Consider the following 9261-nt stretch of genomic DNA (forward strand, 5'->3'; position numbering starts at 1 on the left):
AGAGAGAGACACAGCGAGAGAGGGAACACAAGCAGGGGGAGTGGGAGAGGGAGAAGCAGGCTTCCCGCCGAGCAGGGAGCCCGATGCGGGGCTCGATCCCAGGACCCTGGGACCATGACTTGAGCTGAAGGCAGATGCTTAACGACTGAGTTACCCAGGCGCCCCTGTATTATTTTAGAAGAGCAAAATCCTCTTGATAGATAAAATCTTACATGAATCCCAAATAAAGCCTGATACAATGGATACCAGTATTAGTAAGCCATAATTTTAAAAGTTCAAATTTATAACATCTACTTATTATGGAGCATTCATCTATTTTTTTTTTAAACAGTGACTTGGACAAACAAAAATCTGAAATCATGTATTATATCCCATCCATTTCTGGGTTTCATTCGGTTGCACAAAATCAATAAAATTCTTATTCACATAGATGTGCAGCTGTAAATGGTCAAAGTTTAACAATTTGTCTCAATTAAACAGAGAGCAGAGGTTTTATCCCTAAGGGCATCATTTTTTTAAGAAGTTGACAGTACAAAGGAGCAAAGGAGGAGCCTCCAGTGTTAAAGGGTTTTTTTTTTTTAATTTTTTTCCCAGCTTTATGGAAATATAATTGAGGGTTTGAGGTATATGCGTGGTGATTTGATACACGTATAAATTACGTACAAGATGGTCACCACAATAAAGCTGGCTAACACCCATCATTTCACATAGTTACTTTTGTGGGGGAGGAGAACATTTGAGATCTACTCTCCTAGCAATGTGAACCAAACACTTCACAGAACTCCTGAAACATTTCACATATTTCACTCGTCTATACACTAATTTTATACAAATTCTACCAAAGGATTAAAACAAGGAGGGGAGGGACACTCCCTTATTCTTTTTTTTTTTTTTTTAAGATTTTATTTATTTATCTGAGAGACAGAGCATGAGGAGGGGGAACTGAGGGAGAGGGAGAAGCAGACTCCCAGCTGAGCAAGAAGCCCAACGTGGGGCTTGATCCCAGGACCTCGAGATCATGGCCTGAGCCAAAGGCAGACACTTAACCTTTCAGCCACCCAGGCGCCCCTGAGCACTCCCTTATTCTATGAAGCCAATATAATCTTGATACTGAAACAAGGACAAATAAGAAAAGTTACAAGTCAACACTGTACGTGACCAAAGATGCAAAAATCCCAAATAAAATATTAGTGAAGATGAATTCAGCAATGTGTAAAAACAACAGTATCACGACCAAGCTGATTTATCCAGGGAATGCAAGAATGGCTTAGAGATAGAAAATATACGTCATTTATTACAATATCAGATTAAAGGAAAAAAACACAAGGTCATCTCAATGAAGAAAAAGGATTTGATAATATTCAACACTCATACATGAAAAATTCTTAGCAAATTCAGACTAGAAAGGAACTTCCTTAACCCAGTAATGGCAATCTACCAAACAGAGCAGGCAGACTTCTGAGCCCAGGTGAAGCTGGGGAGGATTCCCTTTAAAAGCAAAACCAAGACATGATTTATCAACTAAACTTTAATAAAACTGGGGCCGGGGTAGGGGGCAGGGGGAGACTGAGACCAAGACAAGGATGCTCAGTCACCACTTCTGTTTATATAGCAGACAAGAAAAGGAAATAGATAGGAATTAAAAAGGAAATAAAACTCTTATCTACTTACAGAAAATGAGATAATAAACTTGGCTGTATAGAACAAAATTTCAATTCACAGACACATTGTTAGAAATAATCAGAGAATTTCATTTAGCACAGTTACTAAATCAAATGCGTTTCCATATACCAGCTATAAACAGAAGAGGTGATTTTTTTTTAAGTTATCATTTATGATAACAAAAACCTAAAGAACCTAGGACTGCATCTACTAAGCTCTTAACGGAGATAATTATCAAACTTTATTTAAAAAGACTTAGAAGAGATATACCACGTCCCTAGACTAGAAGACTCAATACTGAAAGATGTCAATTTGGGACGCTTGGGTGGCTCAGTTGGTTAAGCGTCTGTCTTCAGCTCAGGTCCTGATCCCAGGGTCCTGGGATCGAGTCCCACATTGGGCTCCTTGCTCAGCAGGAAGCCTGCTTCTCCCTTGCTTGTGCTCTCTCTCTCTGACAAGTAAATAAAATCTTTTAAAATGCAATCCTAAACCAAAATTCAAATGAGGTGAGATTTTTTTTTTTTTTTTCAGAAAGTTGATCCTAAAACTTAAATGGCAAAAAGCAAGGAAGTGCCAGGACCTCCTCCTGAAGAATTAGGTAGTCATTTCCTCTACCACCAATTAAGACTTAATGCTAATCATAATTAACACAATGTGGTGCTAGTGCAGGAACAGACAAAGTGACCAATGAAACAAAATCAAGAACCCAGAGAGAAACCTCCCCACTTAAGGATCCTCGCTCTAAGCTCACGTGGCCCTGACAATCATCAGCAACAGAGGGAAGAATTCATCAAATGGTGTCGGAAAATGTGGTATCCACAGGGAAACTGTGAAACTAGATCTCTATCACCAAACCATAAACCAAAATCACTTCTAAAGAAATAAAAGACGTAAATGTGAAAGGCAGTACCCTGAAACTTTTAGAGTAAAATAGCAGAGAGTATCTTTATAACTTCAGGGTAAGAAAATAGTTCGTACGCAAAACCCAAAAGTATAATCATTAAAAAAAGTGACTGATATATCTGACCCCCTTCAAAACTAAAAACCCCAGTTCCTCAAAAGATACCTTAAAAGAAAGAGGAGTCAAGCCACAAACTGGGAGAAGAATGAAAAGCATAGAGCCAACAGAGAATTACCCTCAGAATATAAAGAGCTTGAAAAAATCAATAAGAAAAAGCAAATAATCCAACAGAAAAAAATGACTGAAGGACCTGAACAATATTTCACAAAAGAAATACAAGTGACCATTAAAGATAAAAATAACTTCTCAGATGAAAGCCACAAAAATATGGTTTTGCAAAACTTAAGATCTCTGATAGCATCCAGTGATGGGGAATCCACAGATTGACAGGAAGTCTTATACAGTGCTAATGGGACAGGAAATCGGGCACAATCACTCTGGAAAACAACTTGGCAATCTTGTGAAGTTAAACTTCATCACAGCAATCTCACTCATGGGAATGAGCCAGATAGAAACTCTCACCGGGTGTGAACCAGGAGACACGAGCAGGAATGTTCACAGCATCATATGCAATAACCAAAAAGAGCGGGAAAAGCCAAATACCAAACATTCAGAAGAATGGATCAATATGTTGCGGAATAACACACCAATTAACAGTTCACGCCTATACAACTGAATTCACTGCAGCAACACACACGATGGATGAATATTAGGAAGACAAGACCGAGAACAAGTCATAGAAAACCACGTGAAACACTCCATAAGAAGCAAAACTAAACAATAGCCTGAGTAGGTATAGATACACAGATGGGTTGTTAAGATTTTTTAATGCTGGTAAGTGATAAATATAATTCAAGACAGTGGTGATCTGGCTGCAGGGGCAAGTGATGGGCTTAAAAGGAAAACAAGTGAACGAAGTAACTGGCTGGTGGGTTCACAGGTGTATGATTTCCTCTTGCAGATGCAGCGCAACTATATTCCTGTGATTATCAAATACATGATAGACATGTTTAAGCCATGGACACAATTCATATCATCATCATCATCGATGACCACAGCAACAGCTAACATCTATCAGGTGATCATAAGATGCCGGGCGCTGCTTCAGCCATATAAAGAACTCAAGAAGTCAGGTGACATGCCCAAGGTGGCACCCCCAGGTGGGGGGCAAAAGCCAGAAGACAAACCCAGACCTCTGGTGCATCCACCAGACACTTCTCTTTTTTAAAGATTTATTTTTATTTATTTATTTATTTAAGAGAAAGACAGAGCAGGGGGAGGGGCAGAAGGAGAGGGAGATAAGCAGACTCCCCACTGAGCAGGGAGCCCAACACAGGGCTCAATTCCAGGACCCTGAGATCATGACCTGAGCAGAATCAACAGTTGGATGCTTCCCGACTGAGCCACCCAGGAGCCCCTCCACAGACACTTTAATAACCACCTGCTTTATTCAATTAGCAGCTAATCATTAGCTTCTAGAAAAATAGTTCTCAGTTGACAAGACAGCAACAGAAAGGTAGGTTACCAACGGTTGTGAGAAACAGTGTCCTTAATTTGTAACTAATAAGCTTGCGGCTGGTTGACTTCTTATCTAAGCAGAGCAAATCCAAAGTTCTCACCAAAGAGCCATCCCTTGCACCGATCAACAGGCCTTCTTAACGAGGGAGGGAAAGCGGCGGATCTATAGCCAGGCGAGGGTCACAGGCCTAAGTGCAGGGTGGGGGCACGGAGGTACTGAGAGCCGTAATTCCAGAGAGAGAGAGAGAGAAAGGGAAGGGAGAGGGGCACTAGAGAGGGAAGGAGGGAGAGAGAACGAGAAGAAGGGAGAGGATTAGGAAGTCAGGAGCTGGCTTGATCAGTTGGTTGGTTAGACAGGGTGGTTGCCGGATGAGGTCACAGCAGGGGAGTGCAGGAGGCTGCTGGTCACAGATCACGGCAGAGGCCACCTTCCCCTCCAGAACTGATCTAGGAGAAAACTGAGACTCTTTTCCATGGGTCTGGAGACCTGCATCCCAGTCCTGGATCAAAGTACCTGTTCCATCCCTGGGGTCACCTCACCTTGTTTGGGCCTCTAGTCTTTTGTCCATAATATGGGATTTGTCACTCCTGCCTTCTAACTTCACAGAACTATTCAAAGACCCAACAAGACGGCACATACCAGCTCTTTGCAGACCGCACTCTTCAAATATTATGCTAACAACATTTTCCTGTCTGCAAAAACACACATTGAAGACAGCTTTTCAGAAGTAAGTGGCCACCCTCCTCAGTTTGGCAGCGGCGGCCAGAAGCACCTGCATTTCTGAACAGCACCCGGGGGAGTCCAGAAATAACAGTGTATGCTGCCAAAGCCTACAACCTACGAGCTTCTTAGGGGAGACTCAACTCTACCCCATGAACCAGCAATGCTCCAGGCCCCACTCGGATCTTCAGCAGGCTCTGCCCACCGGGGCCCCAGGAACCAACCTTCGATCTTTCTTGTGGGTGGGGGAGGGCACACCATCCTCTGACTGACATGACCCCTAAGCAAAGAGTGGGAGCTCTCAGAGCTGGCTTCCTTAGACTTGGCTGTCTCGCTTAGACTTGCCTTGAGAGCAATCCTAAGAAAGCAGGTAACTTTGAGAAATTTTTCCAATCACCTAAGGAACCAAAGGTCAAATCTGGAGCAGAAAGGGAAAAGGGAGTCACATAAACACCTACATGTCTTTCACTTAGGGGAGACCAGTGAAGACCGGCCTTTAAGAAGAGAGGAGTGGTGAGGGGCGCCCGGGTGGCTCAGTCATTAAGCGTCTGCCTTCGGCTCAGGTCATGATCCGGGGATCCTGGGATCGAGCCTCGCGCTGGGCTCCCTGCTCTGCAGGAAGCCTGCTTCTCCCTCTCCCACTCGCCCTGCTTGTGTTCCCTCTCTCACTGTGTCTCTCTCTGTCAAATAAATAAATAAAATCTTTAATAAAAAAAAAAAGAAGAGAAGAGTGGTGAGAACAGCTGGTCCGTAACGCACCCCTCAGTCACGGCACACCAATAAATAAGTAAGACCCATCCTGCCCCAAGGACTGTACACAGTTCTATTTTGGAGCCTAACCTTTTAAACACACATACACTTACGTCCTTAAGAGGAAGTATTAAGAAATGCAAATTGATAATAACAATGATGATATGACAACACCAGCCCTTTTACTGAGCTCTTAAAAGGCCAGGACACATTTTCCAACACATAAGTCATCCAATAATACCTCACTGAGATAAGGGATACTCTTACCTCCGGATGGGAAGTGCTGGTATGGGTCTGGGTGTCAGGATGCACCCACTCTGTGGTCTGTGAGGACCACGTGGCACGCGAGGCCACCCTGGTGCACGGACCTGTCTCTGAGGAAGGCAGCTGTGTTTGACTCTGGTCGGGGACAGGACACCAAAGCCTCTTCCTTATGAGTGACTTGAGGGGACAAGGCAGAAATGAAAGCCAGGCCGCCAGTATCTGATCAGGCGCTAGAAGCTTCAAGAAAGGAAGTCAGTGGTGGCCTAGGGGCTAGGAAGGAGAGACCACCTTCCTTTCTCCCTGAAGCTTGGGTACCAAGTGGAGGTAGGAGAAGAAAATGTGTGTGAGGAAGAAGGGGAAGATCCAGGTCGTCTGGACATTTGTTCATTAGCCAAAGACAAACCAGGTGGCAAGTGCCACCCATCACATGGGATACAAAGACAGTGTCTGCTGCGGCGGCCCTTGGGAGCGGCTCCCACCCGATTCGGGGTGTTCAACAGGCTGTAAATTAACTGGGCCACTCAACAAGCCGTAAATTAACGAGAGTTTCCTTGACCCACTAAGACTAAGGAGTGGGGGGAGGGGACTGAACACCTGCTTTGTTTAAAAATGTGTTTTCCCACATTTCTCTGGAATAATGACAGCCAATATTTATCGTGAAGCAGGCTACAAAGGAGCACGGCTCCAAGGAGCCCATACATATAGATTAGAGATATAGGTATATAGACATAGATATAATCTGGGGATATACTATAATTAGTCCCATTTTACAGATGGGAAAACAAAGGCACTCTACTTCAATGGCTAGTACAGTAGTACAGGGCCCTAGAACTAGGATGTGACAGGGCCAAGCCTGGAGTCCCCTCTGCCTCTATACCTTCCATAAGAGTTCCTTTCATTCCCTGACCACCACCATGGGCCAGCATGTGCTAAGCATTCCACATTCATTTCCTCATTAAACCCTCTCAGCAGCCCTTTGAATTAAATGCATCATCTCCATTTAGTAATTCACACATGTATAGTACGACATCAACTAAATCTTCTTAATGCATTTAAAACAATACCGAAAAAACACACACCACATCATTAACAGTGGTCTCCTCAGGTACTTGACTATAGGCAAAAAAAAAAAAAAAGAAAAGAAAAGAAAAATTTTTTTAATATGTTCCTGTACTTGCCATAATTTCCATGCGGGGCATGGCTTCCTTTTACAATTAAAAAATGTCTCCTAGGACATTTGGGTATGAATAACAGCCACAATTCAAATGTTCAAAGTGGTTCTCAAACACAGCAGACAGATCCTGGCTGCCCAACTCATGGACCAGGGCTGACAAACAGTCCATCTCTAATATGAAGAGATATAGCGTGCTACCTGAATAAATAATAGACAACAAATCTGAATAAATAATAGACAACAAACCTACACAGAGTTCCTAAAGCAAAGCATGTCAGCTGACTTGGCTGAAGTCAATACAACATAAATTTTCTTAATACGACATGCCAGGATGGAAACTTCATTTGCTGAGATTGCCCCAAGCGAAGCACAACCTGCGTTAGTATAGAAGCCGCATGGGATTCCCGCCCTTGTGCATGGATGGGCCCATCGCGGGCGTCTAGTTCATCCATCCTGCAGGACACAAGAGACTTAAGAAGAAGACACTCCGATAACGTGCAGAGAGAGAAGACTTCAAGACGAGGAACACGGGGAATCCCAGCGGTGATGACTACCACCTACCGAGCTCCGACTGGGGGCCAAGAACAAAGGTGGGCATTTTTCATATATCACTCTGCCCAAGTCTCTAGGATAAGCCGATGACAGCAAGCCAGCGACATTTGGGGCCACTTGCCAAGTTGCCATGCTTCCTTCATCTGTGAACATATGGAGTCACTAAGTGTCACTAGGAGAGCATGGTACTGCTCGGCTCAGGCCAGGGCCATTCCATTCCCACAGATAATTTTTGTCAGTTATTATAAGGCTTCAAGAGGAAGTATGGGATGTTCTTCGGTCTTTAAACTGACATGTCATGAGAATTTCTGCATGCTTGCTACTCTGCGGTATCTCTGTTAAAGGGCTGCCTCTCCATGCCCCCAGATGAGAAAGAAAATGCTTGCCAATCATCTTGGGACTCCAAGAAGGAGGCAGGTTTCCCACCCACCCCCAAGAAAGGGAAGTGCCCGAACTGTGTGCATAGCATTGGACCCTGGCAAACCCTTTACATCCCATCCTCCTAGGACCTGTGCCTGGGACTGGAAGCAGAGAGGCTCAAAACGTATCTTTGAAATCATTCAACAGTTGAAGAGAAAGATCACCAAGAGAGGACTAAGAAGCCAAGTGACAGCTGGTGTTACTTAGAATCACAAGTAGGAAATGCAGGGACCTTGCTAAAAATACAACCCTTCTGACTGATGTCACTCACTGACCAATCATAAGAACCTATTTACTAAGGAAGAAGGGGGAGGCAAAGAGAGGAGGGTTTCCTTTACCCTTGAGCCAAAATCTCTCCCAAACCAAACCACCTCATTAAATCTTTTTTTTTTTTTTTAAGATTTTATTTATTTATTTGACAGAGAGAGACACAGCGAGAGAGGGAACACAAGCAGGGGGAGGGGGAGAGGGAGAAGCAGGCTTCCCGCCGAGCAGGGAGCCCGATGCAGGGCTCGATCCCAGGACCCTGGGATCATGACCTGAGCCGAAGGCAGACACTTAATGACTGAGCCACCCAGGCACCCCCCTCATTAAATCTTCATGTTGACTCCTTGGGTAGGTACCCCAATTTCATAGATAAGAGATCAGCTTGTAAGTGGCAGAGGCAGAATCGGGATACAGGTGTGCTTGACTCAAAACCGGAACTCATCACCATCCTCTTTGGGTTTTAGCCCTGACTCAGATTTGCCTGGTGTCACGTGCTTCCTCTGAGTCTCCGGTCCTCACCTGTGAAATGAGGGGAACCTATCTTAACTGATTGCTCGGGCCCCTCTAGCTCTGACATTTTTATGGTTTTATCTACCAGGATTATGGACTTCCCAGATCAATGCAGTTTCAAACATTACACACACAAAACATTAAAGGTCAACCCAAGAGTTGCAACTTTTTATTTTACCAAATAAAGGGTACTTACCACCTGCTGTCATTCTTGTTTCACAAAAGGAAATACTTTCCCCATAAAAATAGAGGAAGGACGTATTCTAATGAAAGGATGATCCTTTGAACTGAGTTAGTGTCATGAGAATCTCAGGGGGTTATCCTTATTTTTCTATTTTTTTTTAACATGGACGACTAGAAACTTCACAAGCCCTGCATCGGTCTGCAGACCAGTGTCAGGAAACTCGTGTCATGTGCCTGTCTAACCACATTCATCATAAGACATAAAATCCATCACTTTGC

This window comes from Neomonachus schauinslandi, chromosome 11 (genome assembly GCF_002201575.2).
Source record: "Neomonachus schauinslandi chromosome 11, ASM220157v2, whole genome shotgun sequence".
NCBI classification, from domain to species: domain Eukaryota; kingdom Metazoa; phylum Chordata; class Mammalia; order Carnivora; family Phocidae; genus Neomonachus; species Neomonachus schauinslandi.